General features: G+C 38.9%; 1 long non-coding RNA gene across 6 annotated transcripts in view; it reads left to right on the top strand.

Moving 5' to 3' along the window:
- Positions 1-20,802, top strand: part of LOC134477362 (uncharacterized) — a 204,322-nt gene that overhangs the window by 114,211 nt on the left and 69,309 nt on the right. For all 6 annotated transcript variants that reach the window (XR_010049382.1, XR_010049384.1, XR_010049380.1 and 3 more), the window contains exon 3: positions 498-658. This is a non-coding gene — a long non-coding RNA (uncharacterized LOC134477362). The remainder of the gene's footprint in view (positions 1-497; positions 659-20,802) is intronic.

Genomic DNA, 20,802 nt, shown 5'->3' with positions numbered 1-20,802 from the left:
TACCTGCATGTTCTTGGAATTTCTTTGTATCTTCTGAGGCACCAGTGTTTCTTCCTGTCCCAGTGATAAGGCATGGTAGATATTTAGACCTCATTTCTTGGGAAAAATCACTTTTTACTTAGGTTGGTTGAAATTGAGTTATTTACCTACAGCCATAAGACTTTTTGGAACTGCAGGCAAATGTTAATATCCCCTATAACATCTGTTCAAGGTAAAAATGTTTAATTGCCTATTAGCTATTCTAGTTGTGTTCCAAAAGCATTTTCAAATACACTGTTCATTTGCATTTCTGCATCTGCTTCTCAGTATTTATACTACATTGAAAGAATATAAAGATTTCCCTTTTCCAAAATCTGTGAAATCACTCAATTTCTTAAATTTAAAATATAATTTATAAGCTTTGCTTGTGCTAAAAGTATATGAATAGCTGCTTAATAAATCCATATTTTTGATGATGGTGGTCATTACATTAAAGAAATGTTTCCCATTTTCCACAGTGACCTGCAGTAATAAATACATGTCCTTCAGGAAATTGAGTCTGTCTACATTCATAGAGAAAAATTGTAGAATCATAGGAAGTGAAAATTGGAAAGGCCAGAGAAGTTTTCTTCAAGCTTTCATGTGGAAAATCTAATATGGAAATCTGAGCTGTAAACAGGTAAGAACCAACTTGTTGTGGCTGACGTGTAGGAGGAAGAATATGGTGGTCTGAGAAACCTACTGCTTTTCTGCAGCTATGTCCCAACTCTCATGACGCACTGTTTGAAAACTAGTAGTGCCTGGTCCCTTTTTTGTAGATAGAACGTACATGACTTCCTCTGTGTCGTGGAAGAGCCAGCTCTACTCCCAGGGCCTCTCATTTGCCTACTTTCGTCCTTTCCATTGTATATGCGGTCTTGTCGTATAGTGTTTTATGCTGACAAGAAGGGAGTTTGAATCATTACTATCGCTACTCAGGAAAACGTGTGCAAAAACATCTTTTGAATTCACTGAAGACTTTATGCTGAGAAGTTATCTCAGTCACGAGAGAAGAAGGTATGTTTCCCCAAAGTCCCTGTGAGAGCCAGAGCTTCCTGTGCAGTCAGCCTTGCATCCTCCCAGCCCTCCCCCAAGCCATGGTTATATCTTTCTTCTGATTGTGTGTGACCCAGTGTGAAATTGAACATGAATTTGTTGCAACACATCGGTGGAGCTTTCCAGCTCAGAAAAGGTTTGGCTCAGGTCTTGGGAGGAAAAGAAAAGAAAATTATAAAGCAAAACAACCAACACCCCCACTGTCGCCATATTCAGAACATGAGCTTGGAGATTGTTAATGCATTTTAACAACTCCCAGAGTGCAGAAATGTGTGTTGGATATGCGCACAAATCAATAGTTGGCTGCTGTGATTGAACTATGCACCGGAGAACTGTACTGTAATTATATTCATGCCAGGCATCAAGGACGAATCTCCTGGGTTTTGAGTAGGTGTGAGACAGGAAAAAATTACTAGCTCAGCCATAGAAGATTCAAAACAAAACAAAACAAAAGGATCCATGAAGCTTTTCTTTTGAAATGGTAGGTTTAATTACATAATCTTCATCTAACAAATAACAGTTCTCAAGCTCTTGATAAAATCATTGCATTAAACAATGTGTCTGGGGAAAACAATGCTATAAAACAATTTTATTCACATCTCTGTGGATTTGCAATTGCTTTACCTGTTCTAGTGGGATTGGATTTTTTTCTTGCTTCTTGAAATTTAAAAACTATGAGCATTGGTTTTAATTTTTCATCTTTTCCCTTTTCTTTCATTATGATAATTTAAAGAACAATAAAGTCTGTGATTCTGAAATTGCAAATTGCAGCCCTGTCTCGAAGTGTTAAAATTTCACATTGCCAGTTTCCCCAGAGAGGTTTCGAAGTCACCAGCTTTTGTTTGATTGTGAGATTTCTTTAACCTGCCATATGACACAACTCTGCTTTCCTCCAACAGCCCATGGAATCCCTACTGTGTGCCAGAGATGGGAATGCAGTCTAGGAATACATGGATAGATTAGAAACAGTCAGCTTTTGGGAGGCTCACAGTCTTCTAAATGATTTAGGGAATAACCCTTCCTTTCTCAGTTTGGATTGCAATCCTCATGCACAAATAGGCTGTCTCCTCCCTCCTCCACTGGCAGCCAGAGAATTCCCTGTGTTTCCCTTGCTGTCACTGGAATTTTCTGCTGTTCTATCTGGTCTCAGCCCGTCACTGCACTCTTGAAGAGCTCCTAAAACCCTGTGAGGGAAATTATTAGACTCCCCTTCAGTGGAGGTGGGTTCCCTACTTATTCTGCTGAACAGATTGAGAGATGGAATGCACTCATGTGGATGCTGAAGGGCTTTTTTCTTTTTGTGGTCCTGGGGAGTGAATTCGGGGTCTTCTTGCTGAGCTACTTCCCTTGCCCTTTTTAATTTTGAAACAGTCTCACTAAGTCACTAAGGTGCCTAAGCTGGGTTCCAGCTCGTGAACTTTCTGTCTGAGCTCCCGGAGTGCGAGATTATGGGCATGCACCCCACGCCAGCTATGGATGCTGAGCTTTAAGATGTGGAGCCAGGGGCTGGGGATTTAGCTCAGCGCCATAAGCGCCTGCCTTGCAAGCAGGCGGTCGTGAGTTTGATCCCCGGTACTGATAAAAACAAAAAAGACCAAAAAAAAAAAAAAAAAAAAAAAAAAAAGAAAAAGATGTGGAGCCAAAGGTGTCATGGCTTTGCTTTCTGAGATGTTTATGAAATCTGTTTTCAAGGGGGAAGGAATTTAACAGAAGATTATGACAGGCAATGGAGTTATATTGGTTTACTTTCTCAGAACTGGATTTAGTTTTAACCAACTTGTAAAGCAGAGGTCGAGTCCCTGTTGAATGTGGTTAGAAGCTGTTTTCTTTGGCCTACAGAGTCTGATGATAGTGGTGGCTATAAAAAAAAAAAAACTCTTGATTTAGAGGCCAACTTTCTGCATCTGAATGATTTCACAGGTGTCTAAACTCTGTCTTTTTCTGAAAAGTCAGATCTGGTGATTCATCATGGTGGAAGTCAGCTGGGAATAGTTGCTTGCTATAGAGACTGTGCTCTTTGCAGTCCGTCTCAGGTCTCAGGATCTTGTTGATTTCCATTAGGTGCGACTTTCCAGATTCATCTTCAGTGTATCATCATCTAGGACAAATCTCCTGGGATTCGAGTAGGCATGAGGCTGGAAAAAGTTACCAGCCCACCCATAGACCATTAGACATGAACTATGAACAAAGCTTTTCTTTTGAAATGATGGGTTTAATTATACAGACTTCACATAACAAGTAACAGTTCTCAAGCTCATGATAAAATCATTACATTAAAAAATGGTTGTAGGGGAAATCAGTGGTATTCTGTTCTAGTCAGCCAATGGGGAAATTAAGTTGACCCTGGAATCAACGTCTTCTGAGCAGTTTCATGGGCCTAGGGCATATGTTCTGATCAAGTGCTCTTTTTTCTGCACAAAACTGGTGTGGTTTATGCATGAAGCACCCCACATCATTGAGAGGGATCATATATAAGCCAAAGTGCTGTGCTCCTTCCCACCCAACTCCCCTTGGCTACAGTTGCTCTTCTGTTCTCACAGTCTGAAATGTCCACTGAAAAAAGAATATTATCCTTGGCAGGATGGGAATTTACATCAGAAGCCATTGTCCTGATGAAGGTAGCTGGAAACATTTCTTTTCAGAAACGTTTTTTGATAGCTAATACTTATTAAAGGATAAAAATATCTGTGTTGTTATATTTTGCATTCTAGAGAGGGAGACAGGCAATAACATTTTGTTGTTATCAGGGGTTGTGTGTAGTGTTGAGGGGGGTTAGGAGAACAAGGCAGGAAGGGGAAAGGATGTATCAGGAGTGGGGTTGTAATTTTAGGTAAAGTTGCCACAGAAGGCCTTCCTTGAAGGTGACATTTAAATAATACTGGAAGAAAGTGTGGGAAACTTCCACGCGGATGTCCAGGGTAAGAAAATGCAGACAGCATTCAGAGTATAAAGCCACAGTGGAGCAGTTTTAGTGGTTGAAGGATTAGAAAGGTCACAAAAGCCCTGGTAGCCATTGCGTAGAGTTCAGTTTTTGCTCTGGGTATTTGGGCAACCATGATAGTGGGTGGTAGGGAGTCAGGATTAAGCAAAGGAAGAAATCTATCTTATAATTTAGTTACTCTGAAGTTACTTTGAATGTTGTGCTAAGAACAGATGGGGAAAGGAAAATCAGTTATTATGCTGCTGTGATGACTCAGGCCAGGGGTGACAGTGAGTAGACCAAGTCTGGAATATGTTTTGAGATGTGTTTTAAGATGAATCCAATATGAGGTGTGAAAAGAAAGAAGCTGTTGAGGAGAACCCCCAAAATGACCAAAACAGTTTATTTGGGGAAGCCTGGAGTGGAGGAGGAGCAGGTTGGGGAGGGACATTTGTCTTTTTCTTTTTTGTTACATTTGAGATACTCACAGATATGAAGTGGATATTGAGAAGGCAGTAAATCATAGGTATTTAAATTAAGGAACAGCTTGGAGTTTTTGCCTACGCAAATGTGCTATAGAATTTTAAATAATAATTAAGTGTAATTTTATTCTCATGCAATTAAGGAAAGGTATGTTGAAAAGAAAAGAAAAAAGATCTTTTTAGCATTCAGAGAACTTGAAAGGAGGCCAATGTTAATAACCTTCAATTTAACATTAGATTCTTCTCTTATTAATGCAAATTTTAGAAATCATCATAAAAACTAAATAGTCATTAGAAATCACCTTGGGTTGGAAGCTGGAAGCATAATTTTTTACTTTAATAGACTTTAAATAAATATTTAATACTGATAATAGAGGCACATGGAAAGTCAGTGGGAAATTTGTATGACTCACAAAGCAGACATGGAGAGTTTTTTAATCAAATTGAAACCCTTTAGAATAAAAGTTTTTGAATTTTCCTATGAGTTTGGAAGTCAAAGCATTTCCTAGAAATAATCTCATTAAACTGTGGTGAGACTAGCCAGGACACATAATATTATTTCTACTTTACAGATCTGGCTGTGGAGGAAGAATGGATTCACAAAGGAGTTGTTATGCTCCTTGAGACTCAGTGCTAAACAAGATTTAGAGCCAGCATTTTCCATTTCAGATGAGCTACTTTCCAGTTTAACTGAATTGTTTTCTGTAATAAACAAAAAGTTCTTTATTTTGCTCCCTTTAATGCTTATTATTCTAGCTCTAAAGGGTCATATGCAAAAACTTTTTGACATTATAGAAAAGATTGAACTCTGGTTAAGTAGTTTATTATTCATTTGTTTTTAAGATTATTATTACTTTTTGTCTTTTTGAGACAGAGTTTCACTATGTAGTTCAGGCTGACCTTGAACTCACTTTGTAGCTCAGACTGGCCTCAAACTCAGTGATCCTCCTGCCTCAGCCTCCCAAGTGCCACACCCTTCTACTTCTATGACCCCAGAGGCGAGACACCTTCCTTACCAGACCCAGTTAGAAGAAGCCAAAGCAAGGCGAGGATGCTTACAGTCATGTTTCCATATTCCGGGTCAGTCAGTCTCAACAGGCTGTGAGTTACTGATTTGCCGCACCTAGATAACAAAGCTGGAAGGCAGCAGCTGATTAAAATACTGCAGGATCGCACAGAATGGGTAGTGGGATAAACAAAAAAGATGAGGCTATTTATTATTAAGGGACAGGTTGCTAAGGAGGTCATAGCAAAAGACATTTCCTAACAAGTGACCATAGGTGGTGTATCTAAGACAGGGAGTCAGGTATCAAAAAACTCAGGTTTGAAACCTGAATGGTATAAAAAAAATACCCCAGGATGGAGGGAAGAAGGGCTCCCCATAAACCAGTCTTGGATCCACCTGCTAAAGTGGAACATCCTTGGAGGAATCTTGTGAGAATGACCCATGCAGGTCTACGATAAAAAAAAAAAGGCCTGATTTGGACCTTCTCATGTTTAAAAGTGCTTATCAATTTTAAAGCATTTGGAGGAGTCCAAACTTACCTCTGAGAAAAGAGAAACTAAACTCCAACTCACTACTCTGTTACTCAAAAAAAAAAAAGCAAGTCATCTTTCAGCTTTTTATGTGTCTAGCTGTACATAAACATTGAACAATTTAAGGTGGTCAGGTGGGGGAAGCTGTGTATGTAAATGTACAAAGAAAAAAGAAAGTGATTTACTCAAGGAACTAAGGATTTTGCTCTACCTGGAGAAGAATGTAAGGTGATCAGGTAGCTAGAAGTAGAGAACTTTAGAGTTTATGGGATAGGGAACCCCTTACTGAATTTAATTCAGCTAATATTTATTGAGTGTGTCTTACTGTTAGTGCTATTATATGTATTTTCCATGATTGGCTCACTTAATCTTCAGTCTTACCTTCTGAGGTAAGTAAAGGTCACTTCAAAATATTTGACACCCAGTGTGGTATGATCATGATTGGTCACATCCATTTGGAATAGAGACAGTCAGTAAAATGTCTCTGTACACACATAGGTATCAGTAACTCCCAGCCTGGAGGTGGGTACTCTTACTATTCTTGTATTACAGATGAAAAAGATAAAGCCAAGAATGCTTAGGATCGTGGAGGAACTGGACTTCAAATCAAAGACATCTAGCTCCAGACCTTGTCGGTAAGGTGGGAATATCAAATCCAACCTTTAGAAAAATAGCATGAGAAAGTGTAAGTCTTATGAGACTAGACACTGTGTGTGTTTCTCTTTATATTTTCAGTAGTATCCCTGATGTATAGTAGACACTCAAAAATATTATATGAATGAATTATTAGAAAGTGCACTTCATATTTGAGACTGGTAAATATGGCTGAGGAGTTGACACATATAAGGAAAAATATTAGAGGTTTAAAGTTAGGAAACTATACTAAGGGCACCAACTGGAAGAGATTAAAGATAGGAACACCAGTGGAAAGTTATGCAGAATTTAGTGGTTTGGATGTAGAAATGAGTCCCACGTTCCTATTTTGAACAACTAGGTGAATGCTGTCATTTACTGAGACAGGAGACACAATATACAAGGGGCAGAGCAGGATGCTGGCGGTAGTTAAACTGAAGGGGACAAGCTCTTTCTTTGTAGATATTGAGGTTGGAGTATCTATAGCTGCTAAGGAGAAAACTGGATCAGGATTTAGAGAGCAGTCTGTGCTAGTGATGCAGATCACTGTGTAATCAGACCGTAAAGTTAAAGGCATGAGGATGGAAGAAAATCCAGAAAGAAAATACTTAGAGAAGTTACTAGAGGATGAACCCTCAGGCCAGGGAAGAACTCCAATCAGAGAATGAAAATGGATAACCAGAGATAGCAGAGAAGAAACCAAATTTTGTAGGAAGACCAGAGGTGTGGGTTTCTGATTTTCCCCAGGAGCACTGAGCAGCTTGGGTATAGATGCGGACTGGTAGGCATGGGGTAAGATTGACTCGGAATTTGGGTTTTACCTTGTAGAAGTGGCTGACTGCAGGCAAGAGAGCTGAGGAAGAGGATGAGATGCTGACTGATGGAGCTGGGGTCCAGGGGGTAAGGCAGGAAGCAAGCGGAGGGAGGGGCTTAAGAAGCTGGCCAAGACTCAGGGGTCACAATGAGTCAAGGAGCAGGTGTGGTGGGGTGGAGCTTCCTGAGAGCTGAAGGGATAGGAAGTTGTGGTGAGAATGGGTGGTGAATTTTAGACCCAGGTGATAGCAGGGTTCAAAGGTGTGTCATGCGTGTAAGAGGCTGAAGTTCAAGGGAATCATTTTAGCCAGGATTCTCCAGAGAAATACAATCAACAAATACATATTATGTATATACAGGTATTTAATATAAGGGATTGTTTCATGCATCTCTAGGGGTAAGGAAGTATCAGGATGCAGGATGAGTTAGCAAGCTGGAGGCCCAGGGGAGCCAGTGGTATAATTCCAGTCTTACAGCTGGTGGGCTCAAGACCCAAGAAGAATCTACGTTTCAGTCTGAGTGTAAGAAATGAAAAAAAAAAAAAAATCAATGAATACCATTGACATTTCTTTTGAAATGAAAGAAATGGTGTCCACGCAGAATTTTGAGCATTTAGTTCACAGAGAAGATTGTCCCATAATCAGAGATCTGAGTGTAAATGCAGCCAATTCGAGACAAAACAAGGAAAGAAGGAGGACGAGAATATTTCCTTTGTCTCCCAAGGCTGGTTCTCAGAGAAGTTGTCTGGTATTTCAAACTTGCTCTCAAAGGTCATTTCTACAAAACTAGTCCTAGGAGGGTCAGGAAAAGGCAGCCTTCTTAGCATCTTATTGGCTCCTTGCTAATCTTGTTACATTGTGGGGCAACATGAATCACTTAAATGAGGGCAGATCTTTTACTCATGAGTCACCTACTACCCCAGAGCTTATCAGAATCTCTGTTATTTCTAATAGCATCACTCTGCTCCGGAAACAAAAGGCTTAATGCTAATCTGTTCTCTGAGTAGCTCCCAGAAGTGAACTGTGTTCCAACAGTTCTCATCCAGCTGTGAGGGGCAGTTCAGTTCACAGCTGGAGGCAGCCAATAGCATCGCTTATGCATTCCACCAAACTCACCTGCAATCTCTTTTTAGGTCCTCAAATGTTCTGAGGAACCAGTTTAGCCTTGTCCCCCCCTTCTCCCCTATGGAGATACACACTAAACACAGATGAGACAATATTTCTCAATACTGCTGCTCTAACCTCTTCCAATAAACACTATCTGTAAAATTGAGCAACAACTCAGACCCGGCCCTGATGTCCCAACTGCAGATTACACAGACATATTCCATTGTAATTCTAATAAGCAGATTTGCTTCTGTAACTGATAGTTGAAGCAGGAGCTGAATGGAGACCCGGAGCTGGAGGGTCAAGACCAGGCAGACCAGAGCAAGGACTGAGACTTTTACTTTTTCAGAACTGAATCTTGGCCTCAGCGTTTGCATGATGTGTAATCTCAGGAAAGTTCTGTGAATGTCAGTTTCCTTATTCATAAAATAGCAAGAATAATAATGGAACATACCTCTTGGGTTACTGGGGAGATTTAATGTGAATTATTCTGTATTAGGATTCTTCAGAGAAGCAGAAACACGAGAATATGTAAATATAGATATGAGCTGATTTTTTAAAAAGTGGGAATTAGATCATGTGATTATGGGGGCTGAGAAACGTATGATATTTTGTCTACAAGCTGGAAAAGCAGTAGTGTGGGGCACCTACATTACTGGTGTGACTCAGTCCGAGGCCAAAGGCTGAGGACTCAGAGTGCAGATGCACGAACAGGTGAACATGGATCCCAGCGCCTGCAAAGACCAGGCTCACCCTGGCTCTCGGCCTTTCTCTTCTGTCCAGGCTCTGAATGAGTTGGATGCTGCCCACCCACAGTGAGGGGAGGGATTTTCTTTATGGAGTCTATGGATTCAGATGCTAATCTCTTCCAGAAACACCCTTCCTGACACACCCAGAAATAATGCTTTGCCAGCCATCTGTGTATTCCTAACCCAGGCCAAGTGACACCTAAAATTATCCATCACATGTTCCATATAGTGAGCACAAGGCTTGGCAAACAGCGAATGCTTTTAGATATTAGCTGTAAATTTTTATTAATCTGCACCTAAAATTATTTAGGATTGTTCCATATTTATTGACTCACTACCAGTGGAGTGTTTACTGTGAATCGTGTTTTGTTTCCTATAGTTTGCTATTTTATTTTCAAAATTGGAAACAGGAAAAATTTGCTTTTTGTAATCTGGTTGAGTAATCTAACTTCATTTGATGGAGAGCTTTTTAGGGTAGTGGGGTGGGAAGAGGAATGTTTGAGCTGTAAATCTCAGTTCCCAAACTCCATCTCTCAGCTTTCAACTGAGCAGGAAGTCAGTGGTTACATTTCTGACACTAATGACCTTTTGGATTTTGACTCATCTCCGATGATGCTGTTAAAAAAAAAAGAAGAAAATCATGGATTTGGCAAATGGACATACACTTTGTTTCTGGATTTAATAGCGGATGAGTTGGTATTTTCTGAGTACTAATGCCACTAAAACGGACAATTCCTGATTGCAAATTATTTAGTCTACATACAATTTGGGAATTTGGAAATGTTTAGATATTCAACTGTTTCACAAGTTAGACTATTCATGCTCAGAGAATGTCTGCAGAATTCTTTGATTTGATTCAGTTTATACACAAGCTGAGGCAACTGTTTTCTATAAGGTATTGAACAATGAAGTGACTCACATGGCTTGGTCAGTTTTGCTTTAGGTTATTTAGTCACTCATCAAACATTTGCCATGTAATTCCTGTGTACTAGTCACTGGGTTCAGTACTGAGAACATACGCAAAATGACTGTGATGCAGATTCTGTTCTCAGAAGGCTGAAGTACAGATAGTACTTGTATAGTGTTATTTTGTGTTAAGAGCAGAAAACATTCACCCATCCATTCATTTAACATCTTTGAACTACTTATAGGAGCCAGGCACCAAGTTAGGAGAAGGTGACTCAACAATGGACAGCATAGCTCCTTTGTATCCTTTTAGACATGTTACAACTCATATCCCTTGATAAATACAAGATAAGAGAACCACTTACAATGCATTATGATGATTACAGGATAAGGAACCATGTAGAGTGAATTGTCACACAGGCACTACAGTAGTGAAGGTCAAATGCTCCAGGAGAAGTGATTTCTCCTCCTCTGTCTCTCTCTGGCCCTTCCCCTCCCCACCCTCCCTCTCTTTCTGTCTCCCTGAGACAAAAGAATCCAAAAGTCTGAGAACAGCAGTCCATTCATAAGACGTGTGTACAGTTAGGAATACAGTTAGAAACACCAATAAAAATATAGTTGATAATTTAAGTGGAAAAGAGCCAGCCTATGAGGCATTGATCTTGGAGCAATTGTAGACAGAAAACACCGAGAGTCCCTTACAATGAGCGAATTAGCACCGATAGCAGGAAATGGTCAAGAAAGACCAAGTTAATGAAAATGACAGGAGGGAAGACGTGGACTCAGTTGAGGACTAGAGTTTTTCTTCTAAGTGGCTCTGAGTAAGGGCTTCTCCAGGAGAAGGGCATTTATCGCTGCAATTATTTGTATTTTACTGTTCATATTTCTGCTGATGATAACTATAAACAAGGTATATGTATTCATTTCATCACAGGGGGTTGCATTTTTTAAAAAGTTTCTCATTTTCCTCACAAGGTCCTAGTGAAAACAAATAAACAAACAAACCTTTTCCTTCTATGTCATGGAGTATCTGGACAAATGCAAACAATTAACACCACTGCCCTAGGTTCCAGAGAAGGGAGCTGGGTAAAAAGTCCTCACTCATTTTAGTATGAAGCTCTGACCACGGTGGGGAATCTACAAAATCACAAGTTCCCAAATCAATATGCGCATCAGAAATCGCTGAAGAGCTTTTAAAATTAGAGATACCAACGTGCATCCTGGAGATTCTGATGCAGCAGGTCCGGGGGAAATACGTGGCAATATATTTTTTCAAAACCTTCCCAGGGGATTGTGATGTACCTATTCCGTGTAGACCGCGGTTTCAGGTCCTCTTTACTGATTTATTTCCACTTTTAATATGAGACGACTCGTATTAAAACATAACAACAGACACATCAATGGCAAGAAAGAGCTCTCATTCCTGCCTTTTGTTCTCCCTCTTTCCTCTTTTCCAGTTTTTTGGAGAGTCCGTGTTCAAGCCCGGGTTTTAGACGAGAGGTTAAATAACTACACCATTTAGAGAAATCCCCTACTTGGTAGTCCAACACATTTTCCAGGAAAAGTCTTGATGTCCGGTATGAGCTGACAAGTGGGCTGCCTCACGGTGGCTGCACACCTGCGAGGATGCAGGGCAGAGTGGCTGCGGTGGAGACACTCAGGGCAGCTGGCTTTCACAGCCTCGGCCTGTTTGCCCCTGGCTTTCACTGGGTCCCAGTACCTGACACAGAGTGAAATTTGTAGGTAGCATCATCATTATTATTTTCTTCACATTCTTTTAATAACACTGAGAACAGTAGCGGATTTATTTCCTAGTAAGGGATTCCATAAGGACTGGAGTATTAAGGACAAGTTTAAGTCACTGTCAGGTTCCTTGTACTAAATCGCTACAGTGCTGTGCTGACTTTCTCTTCCTCCTGACCTCGGCCTTACACGGCTCATCTAAATTGCTGACTTTGGAGTTATTCTCAATGACACTGAACTCTATGTTCTTTTTCTCTTCTATTTGTCATGCCTGAGTACTTCTTCACCTTGTTAAGTTCTATGTGTTTTGGCAGTAATCTCTCTTCTCTTTTTCTTTTCTATGAAATTTCTTATTGTGCCATAACTTGTTTATTATAGAAAGTTATGGCTGCATAAACTCTTATACACATTTACATTGCCTGGAAGCTCTGTTTGCAGAACGGCAGATGGTTCTAGTTACGTCTCCTGAAGCCTTTTTTCAGTCAGGGGTAGAAGTTCCCTTCCTGAGACTCACCACCTAAATAAAAGTGTGATGAATGAGTTTGCTTTGAAATAACTTCTGCGGTGTACTGTGAAACATCTTTTATTGGAAAGAGACCTCTTACTATAAGGTCTGGGTTAAATAGGAAAGTAGAAGAATCACTGTCATTTTGGTAAGAGTCAAGGTGGAGACCAGAGGCTGACTGCTAATTGGTAAAGCCTGCTCAAACAGGGAATTTCAAAAAAAGCACATGTGTACTTTTAAACGTTTTAGTTTAAAGTGCATGAATAATCTTTTCATGTCCAACTTTTCACTGCTGTGAGTTCACTGTTTGGAGTTCCATGTCCTTATTCTTACATAAACCACCTTGTTATGCATCATTTACAACATCCAGTTTCAATTTCCTTTAAGTGGCACAAGATCTTAAAAAACATTTATGATGTAAACTAAATGTACTCTCTGTCTAGACTAGAGTCCTATTACATACGTCTTCTAATATTTGTAGTATACTCACACATATATTGACAGATATTTTAAAGCAGCTTACTTTTTGGGTTGAGACATTTGACTACACTCTTAGAGAGACAGACTTTTCTTTTTACCTTTACATCTCATCAGTTGATATAATATTCAATACAATCTCACAATTCATGTAACTCCTACAATGATCATAAACAGATCTAGGAATGCAGACAAGTGATTCGTTATTGTGTTTATTTCCCTTGATGCACTAAAGGTACAGAGATCGCAGGGGAAAAATTGATCCCTGGGTACTAGTCCATAGGTTTTAAAAGTCACAAGAAAGTGTGAGGTATAACCGCAGGTCCCTGTTTGTGCATATTGAACTGGCTTGCATAATTGTTAAGAGCATCCTTTTTTATTTTCTCACGGGTCCTGAGACAGAAATGATATCATCATGTAGTGTTGATTAACCCAATTAGTTTCGCTTACTGGAGATGAAAGCTGACCAAGGGAGTTACTATTGAATGTGTTTAAAGTTTTGTCAGTGCCAACTTGACATTGGCTGTAAATACTCATTGATTGCTTGTTGTTGAAACTGGAATTGTTTAGAGGATAGAGTTCTTTTTTCTGTACTTTAGAAATTATTGTGTATTGGTTATACAGATTAATGGACTTCGTTTTGGCAGATTGTACATACACATGACATGCCTTAATCCTCTGCCCATCACATCCTTGCCCAGGCTTTCCCCTCTGTTTCACATGTTTTTTGGGGGGATTTCAATGTGTATAATACTTTGTTCCTATCCATGTCCCCAGTTACCTGCCCTTAAACCCCGATTTCTCTCCCTTCTTCTTTTCCTCTAATAGTAGTCTACCTCCTACTATCTTGTCATCTTTTTTAGATTCTACATATTAGGGGGAACATGTGGTACTTGTGTTTCTGAGTCTGACCAGTTTCTCTGAACATGATGATCTCTGAATCGATTTATTTTTCTGTAAATGAGATTTTGTTCTTTTGAATGGTTGAGAAATACTCCGTTGTGTAAATACCCTGCATTCATTGACCCACTCACTTGTTGATGGGCACCTAGATTGATTTCTTCAGAGTTCTTGATTGAAATTTTTGCATGGACCAGAGTCACTGAAATGCCCAGGTGGCCAGCAGGGGCTTCGATCAATAGGCTTCCCAGGTAATTAATACTGCTATCTTGGGGCCTCCCAGGCTGCTCTGGATAGGAGCAGGTATTCCATGCATGTGATGATCTTGTAGAGAGTGCTAAGGCTAAATTTTGCTAATGTGAATTCCACAAATATACCATCTGGCTGTGGCAACTGCATGTCTTTTAAATATTGGTAAACATGGTTTATTGAAGATGATACTCAAAAGAAGTTTTTCTCTTTATTCAGTGGCAATGTTTTCAGGGCCAAGTCTCTTCAGTGATTCTGTTTATTTTCTCCATCTTTGCAGTCACCTTCCTGCTTCCTTCCTCCTTTAGTCCCTCTTTCTCTTGGCTCTCTGGTGACATTGCCTCTTCGTCATCTGAACTGGAATCCCTGAGAAGATGCTGATCGCTTACGAGTCCTATTTTGTGGAGAACCAGCTCCACTCCACCTGGAGCTCAACAGACCTCCTCCATCTCCCTTCTCTTTGTCTTCCACATGCTTGGCCTCTTTGTGACCTCTGTGTTGTTTCTGTACACAAGGACTATTCCAATCACTGTCTCTGTAGATTAAGCCTGGAGCTGGCTCTTGATTGATATTTGGAAGATCACACAGCCATATATCCGTCTCTGAGGTCTGCCATTGGTTTCTGAATTTGAGATCAGGTAGAAGGGCCAATGTGAAAGCATCCATGTGGCTCAAGACTGTTATCAAGTCCATGCTCTGTAATACCTTGCCCCTGTCTCAGATCAGACCATTATGAGGGTTTGATGTATACGTAGGTCTAATGCTGATTATATTCAGGGGTGCTCTAACTTAATCCTCACAGCAAACCTGAGCTACTATATACACACAAGCACATATACACTTTTGGAACACACATGAAAATCTAAAGGCTAAGGGTTTTTAAAAGCTTAGAAACCGATGGCGGTATTAAGACTTACAGAGTACCGAGAAACTTGCTCATAATCACAGGCAGCAAGTATGGAGCCAGAATTTAAACGTGGTCCATTTGACTTGATATCTTTGGCTTCCCAGCAGACCTTCATGTTCCTCTTCTGGAAAGGACTGTTCACGATGGATTGCTATCTACAAACCATAAATAAAGGGATTAGTGACATGGTTTTCAGACTTTCAAAATATCATCATGCCTGTTATTCAAATGAAATCTTGTAAAGAAGCCAAGTTGCCTAAGCCTAAAGATAATACAGGCGAGGGTGTTTCCAATCATCTCCATTATTTCCCTATTTCTCATCCTACAGCTCCTCAAGGCTTGCCATGGACTAGTGTATGTGTATTGTACATAAATAAATAATGGTTAAAAAATCAAATACAAATTAAATGCATGCACATGTGTTTTCATGTGCATGCATGCGTGTGCGCTCATACACACACACAGACACACACACACACACTCTTCGGAGTTGCTTATAGGTCCCAAAGCACTGATGAGTTTCCTTAAACTCTTTATTTTTTATTTTTTAATTAAAGAGAAAGAAACAAAAAAACATGGAGGAAAAAAAGAGTAGAAATAATATAGAATTACAGAAAAATAAACAGTAAGAAATTACCAGTTGATAAGTTACATATTGTTATCTTAGAAATAGTTGTTCAGGTTACAAAATTAAAGTATGTAAAGTGACATTCAAATAGTGACACTGCCAACAGTTCTGCTCAAGGATCCAACAAAAACTTAGTAATATGTTATCAGTCCTACACACTTGTTTTTTATCTTAAAGAGGGTAAGATTAAACATATCAAAACAGAACAAAACAGTTCAAAGAGAAACAATTTAAAGAAATACAGATTTCAAAGCAAGTCCACTGGAGATCTTCACTCTCTATCTTATTGTCTCCAGTTTTCTTCCAAATAGTTGTCCCCATCTTGGCACACATTGAATACATACTGAACATTATAAAATTAATCTAATCATAACAGGATGATGAAGGCTTTTTAGGTCTTCAAGACCTGACATTGGGGAAGACAATAATGACTACGATAGTCAGTCTCATTCTCTTCGTAGTAGCTGTCCTTATCTTTACATATGCTGAAACTGAACTTAAGAGACTAGACTAATATCAGTCTGAACAGTGAATAGTATTGCTAGATTTTATATCATAATGCTACAGAATTAGCATTGGGTTTCTTAGTGTCTCTTCTTCAGAGTATCTGTTCATTACATCTTGCATTATATAATCTGTTCCTGTAAATAGTTTAAACAATTCTTCCCATGTGTGAATTTCCACATGTATATCCAAAGCTTCTTCCTTGGCCTGATGGAGGTAATTATACCTGCTTAACAGGATCAGCATGAAACGTCAAAGTAGTTGTCAAATTACATTTGCTTGATAAATGCTCGTTCCTTTTTTCTCTCTGACCTGGTCAAAGTTCTGTGTAATTAAATATTCTCATTTTAAAAAGTTAGTAATATGTAAAGAATAAAATCAGTTTATCATTCAAAATGCATCAAATGGGTATGCAGACATAAGGAAATTTTATGGGAAAAGGAAATATTGTCTACATTGATTTGGATGGTGGTAACATGAATGTTTAAATATGTAAATATTTATCAAGTTTTTTTTTTTTTTGGTACCAGGGATCGAACTCAGGACCTTGTGCTTGCCAAGCAAGCACTTGTGCCACTCAGCTACACCCCCAGCCTTCAAGTTGCATATTAAGATTTATGTATTTTATTATGTGCAACTTATTACCTTAAAAAGTTCTATATAAAAAACCTTTTAAAGTTGATTTACATGGTTGTTTTAAGAATGAAGAGGGCTTATAATCATAGAAATCTATTTCTTAGCTTGGTAGACATCACTTATTAGAGTGGCTTAGTGATTAAAATGTCAGCCAAGCCTGGTATCACATGGTAGTATATATATATATATATATATATATATATATATATATATATGCATGTGTAAATATAGCATATAGTCTTTCTGGAGTGATGAATTCTGCTGTGTTCTCTCTGCATTGGTGAGAAATAGCTCTTATTCTAGGTCTAAATTAGTTTATTTTATGTTCTCTCTGAAGTGTAGCAAAATCAGGCTTCCCCCACTTTCTTTTCCTATTTAGCATTCCAGGAAGTCTCAGCTAATGAAATGAGTGTCAGCTTCATGTTACTGTAACGAAACACCTGGGATACTTAACTTGGAAAAGGTTTATTTTGGCTCACAGTTTTAGGGGTTTCAGTTCAAGATAAGTAACCATGTTGATCTCTGGTGAGGACAGCACATCATGAGTGTGAGCTTTTGGTGGAGCAAAACTGCTTACATCATGAGCCAGAAAGTAAAAAGGAAGAGAGGATAGGCCAGCGTCCTGCAGTCCCCATTGGTGGCATGCCTCCAGTTACCTAAGGGCCTTCCACCAGCCTTCCCTCCTACATGGTCCACCAGCCGAGCATAGCACCATGCTGGAGGCAGTCCTTTAACACTTGGCTTTTGGAGAACATTCAGCATTTGAGTGACAGTTCAAAACTTTTGGAATAATTTTGATAGTTGAATTTGAGTCTGTACTCTATGGGATAATGACCTTAAAAACGATTTTGGAAAATAGATTTGAAAATAGACTTGGTCAGTAGGCTGATGCAGAACTCATCTGTATACAAGACCTCTCTTAGTATAAAACAGTAAGCATTAAAAAGAGAAAAATAGTGGCACTTTGAAACTAATATTTATATTGGGCAATTTATTATGATCTCTCTGATTCTCTGTTTTCCTGGCATCTTGTGGTTAAGAAAATAATGTTATCATCTATTTTCACAAATAGTTTGGGTAATTTTCTCAGAAACCCTTCCCACACTTTGTGTTTTGGTATCTCTTCATTATTTCTGACTCAGACAGACCACAAGGACATTAACTGATCTCTGGAATGCATCAGCCTCCTAGTCACATGTTCAGTGGCATGTGTGGGATCATCTCAAAGGGAGTGTATGAGGGATTTGTGATATGGAGAGGAGCCTAATAGCCTATAGCTCATCTGGGAAGAAAACCATCACCACTACCAATAACAACAAGAATAACTGCTTGCTGGGGATTTAGCTCAGTGGTATAAGCACCTGCCTGGCAAGCGCAAGGTCATGAGTTTGATCCCCAGTACCAAAAAAATAATAACTTCTTGCATCATGCAAGCTGTTCAGAAATACTTCATCATGTCCAATTCCCTGGTTGGTGATGACAGGTGATCTTAGAGTGGTGGCTGGGCAGCAAGCCCAGAGGGCAACCCTCTTTTACTGGAGCAGGACAATGGAAAGTCTGGAGAGGTGGAGTGTCTCCAAGGAAATATAAAACTAAGAGATATATTTTAAATACATTTATTGAGAGAAGATTATCCCTTTTGGTCAAGAGTTTACAGATGAAGTAGTAATTATTGAAAAACAACAAGGGAAAAAATACAAAGAAAGACAAAAAGTTTATAAGAAAAGAGAAAATTAAGTGATACATCTGGAATAAGTATTTGATAATTCCAGTAATATAATACTGAATGCTGACTATATTTGTCAGCTCTGAGTCACTACAATGAAATACTTGAGGCAGCTAAGTTTATAAAGAGAAAAGATTTATTTAGCTTACAGTTTCAGAGAGTCAAGTCCAAGATTAGATGGGTCCATTAGATGAAGATGGTGGAAGGTGGCACATCGTGGAAGGAATGTTTATGTACTTATGTGTACATGCTCATATCACCATGGACCCATAATTCCTCTCTAAGGTGGCCCCCAGAAACCTAAAGACCTTCCCCTAGGCCCACCTCCCAAAGGCAACCCTGAGAACAGAGCCCTCAATGTGGTGGACACTTGAAGGAACGTAGTTAAACAAATGCATCCAAACCCTAGTATTGACTTAACTCAAAAATTTATATTGGAGGGATCAATGGAAAAGTGAGAATTATGTGCTTTGTACATATTTATGTTTGAAGCATAAGAAAGCTAATTCCTGATTTTCGATAGTGTAGTCATTATATACTATCTAACTTGAAAAACTAAGAACCACTAATACAAGCATACTATCATGAAATATGAAGGTAAGAAAGAGTTATGAGAATTGAAACTAATTGCCTTCAGGAACTAGAAAGTAAGAATATAACTTTAATTATTGAAATGAAATTTAAAATTAGCTAAAATGTCTCTTCAGTCATTTCAGCTAATTCAGTCATTAAAATTAAGTCCTTTCCTGAAAAAATTAGAGTAGAAAAGTAGACAGCCAATTGGAAGAGTTTTCTTTAAGAGCAATGATAAAACCCAGAGTTCTTACGTCATTAATTAATTAAAGTTGTTAGTGCATAGGCTTCTCCTTACCAGAAGAGGGAGGGCTGAAGACTTTTGCAATGTGTTTGTTTTCTTCCAATACTCTTAAAAATTTCGGCCTGCTAAAAAGATACCTTGCCAGATCCTGAGAACTTGAGAATATAGTTAGGGGGCAAAATAGTGACAAAGACTATATTATTCTATGACTTCGATGCCACCAGATGCTTCCACTGAACTGTAGCCACGCCTCTCCCCCTACCCAACACCCTCCACCCCAGTACAGAGTCCGTAGTAGTGGATTGTAAGACTTCCTGCATGTGAGATTGGTATAACCACTGTGGAGATCAGTCTGGAGATTCCTCAAAAAGCTGGATTTGGAAGTCCCATTTGACTCAGCTATCCCAGTTCTGGGCTTATTCCCAGAAGAACTGAAAACATCATACCACAGTGATATATGCGTACCTGTGTTTATAGCAGCACAATTTGTAATAGCTAGATCTTGGAAATTACCTAAATGCCCATCAACTGAGGAATGGATAAAAAAGATGTGGTATTTTTATACAATAGAATACTACTCAGCTATAAAGAATGATCACATTGGGGCTGGGAATTTAGCTCAGCGGCATAAGCATCTGCCTTGCAAGCAGGCGGTCATGAGTTCGATCCCTGGTACCGATAAAAATGAAAAAAGACCAAAAAAAAAAAAAAAAAAGAATGATCACATTGAGATATTTATAAGTAAATGGATGCAACTTGAGATCATATTCATAAGTGAAATAAGTCAAACTCACATGTGTAAATATCATATAGTCTCCCTAGTGTAAAAAATGGTAAGAGTACATACGATATAAAATCCTCATCAATTACAGTAAAAGGATAAGAATCTGCCTAAAGGGGAAAAATAATATCTCAGGGGAAAATGAGGAAAAAGAAAAAGGAAGGGAAAAGAAAAAATGTCTAAAATTATATAAACACACTTAGGATAGCTAAGATGATTACACTACAAACTCTATAAGTTCTTGGAACAAAATAGTTAACATTCATGGCATTGGAACAATTGTTCATATTATTGTATAGTGATCTGAGGAACTCTTTTTTTTTTTTTTTTTGTCTTTTTCCTTTTTATCTGTACCAGGGATTGAACTCATGACTGCCTGCTTGCAAGGCAGGTGCTGATGCTGCTGAGCTAAATCCCCAGCCCCTGATCTGAGGAACTCTTGAAGATTATTATGTAAAATAACAACCTTAGTTATGCTCGTAACACCTTGTTTTGAAGGCCTAAACTGTCAGTGTTCTGGACTCTTTGCTATTGTTTATATGCCTTTTTCGTTTCATGTTTTTCTAGGAATTTGTTTTGTTTTGTCTTGGTTTGTTCTGTTTTTCCCACTAATACAGAAAGGATAGGTATACATGTAGAGACTCATGCATACGTAGAACTTCTAAAAAGTTTATGAGAATTAATAAAATAATGCACAATGAAATGAACAG

The sequence above is a fragment of the Cavia porcellus genome, unplaced genomic scaffold (assembly GCF_034190915.1).
Source record: "Cavia porcellus strain 051 isolate PalLab524CR breed Dunkin Hartley unplaced genomic scaffold, mCavPor4.1 scaffold_8, whole genome shotgun sequence".
NCBI classification, from domain to species: domain Eukaryota; kingdom Metazoa; phylum Chordata; class Mammalia; order Rodentia; family Caviidae; genus Cavia; species Cavia porcellus.
This window is presented reverse-complemented; position numbering and strand designations above follow the sequence as displayed.